We start from the raw sequence: 1,678 nt of genomic DNA on the forward strand, positions 1-1,678 counted from the left end.
GTAGTTTGTAGTTTTCATAGTTTTGAATCTGCATTCTCATTTTGTTTTTGATGGCCAAAGGTCATATTTTTGTTTTCGCAAGGGGTATATACGATTATTCGTTTTGCTTATATTAAAACTATTTGAACCAGTGGTAAACTGATAGTATTGGGGTGATATCTACTCCTCGTCTTAGAATAACAGTATTATGTCCTGTGCGATGTGCAATACATGAAATTTATGGATAAATTCTTTACCTTTCTTTCCTCTTTGCCATAAAGCTGCTTAATAATGCTGGTGCCCCACTTACCTAGTTCTGTTCTGTTCAGGTTTATTAATCTGAAAGTGCCTTTTTGGATTAGGGAAATGTCGGGGATTTTGATATGAATATTTACCTTTTTGGTGTTGATAGTGAGGTTCACGTTATGTGGTCTTTCCCAAATACATACGCACTTGGAGGTTGTGAAAAACTGAAATTTTTCATTGGGGCATGCATCTGAGGGCGGGAGCTGTACTATTTTGTTGGTGGTTTTAGTAATCATTTTATTATATTTCTGCTGTATTTACCAAAATTGTCTATTGACGACCAAGTTTTACGATAAATTTAGGAAATGTCTGTCACGTGGGACTATTGGTCCGGCTTTGTGTTGTATTTTCTTTTTGGATCGCACACTAATTGTCTGGCCAGAAATGAACTATTTATACAGGATTTTCCCTCTCAGAACCAAGATTTAGGTTTCCCTGAGAACGTAGTCGGAAATGGATTCCCAGATTTTGCGTGATGAGTAAAATAATCTCTACGTAGCAGCTTCCTCTTTTGCAGTGGATTTAATTCTGTTAGTATTATCAACTATATTTTCTAATGGTAGAAATTGCATGAATTCAGACATTGTGTAATTACGAAACGATTTAAGACCGTTGAGACGTAAATTTTCGTTGGAGGCACCTGGCATTCCGCTAGTCATCGAGTCGTTCACGGGTTTCACGCCTGTGCTCGAATTGAGTGACGTGGGGGGCTGTGATAGGCTACTTTTGCTGAAGAAAAGAATGTAAAACTGACCTCTTAAATCAGCGCCTCGTTGTTCAGTTTGGTTACCGGCCTTGACGCTGGTGGTAGTGAGTTATGAGGATTCTTGCCGCTGTTATCTGAAGGTAGCTTATTATTATTAATTAACCCTATTGTTGACGAAATGTGCACCTGTTAGATATGGAATGATTTTCGTTACCAAATGAAAGCTGCCGTTGCGTGCGTTAAGTTAAATCTTTTAATAGGTACTTTTAATATTATGTAAAATTTTCATTCAATCTATGTCACAAGTGTAGTGTGCGGGGAATTGAGGGCTTTACCTAGGCTACAGAGAAGGCCAGTCTGATTATATAGAAGTTTGGTTAATTATCTGTGTTTATACAAACTCTTCCAAATGGACCTATAGGATATTATACTCGGCTACACGGTTGGAATGATTTAGACATGGCTTGCACATCGCACACATGTAAATGGCCACGTTGTTTCAGATTTTAACGTGTAGAATTACTTTGATGCGGAACCTCTTTGTACACATGGTCGTATTTACGTTGCCTTTGGCGATAAATCCTCTTAAGTTATTTGATTCGAGTCTATTTTTCATTTGTCCATCAGTGTTTCGAGAGGTGGAAGCAATCTAGTCCAGCGACGGTGGCCAGTGTTGGGATACGAACG

At 38.4% G+C, this 1,678-nt stretch overlaps 1 long non-coding RNA gene across 1 annotated transcript in view; it reads left to right on the forward strand.

Annotated features, from left to right (window-relative positions):
* The first annotated feature begins 1,068 nt into the window (after window positions 1-1,068).
* The window catches only part of LOC135216260 (uncharacterized), a 32,245-nt gene continuing 31,635 nt past the window's right edge, over window positions 1,069-1,678 (forward strand). The window contains exon 1 of the long non-coding RNA XR_010314843.1: window positions 1,069-1,131. This is a non-coding gene — a long non-coding RNA (uncharacterized LOC135216260). The remainder of the gene's footprint in view (window positions 1,132-1,678) is intronic.

This window comes from Macrobrachium nipponense, chromosome 6 (genome assembly GCF_015104395.2).
Source record: "Macrobrachium nipponense isolate FS-2020 chromosome 6, ASM1510439v2, whole genome shotgun sequence".
NCBI classification, from domain to species: Eukaryota; Metazoa; Arthropoda; class Malacostraca; order Decapoda; family Palaemonidae; genus Macrobrachium; species Macrobrachium nipponense.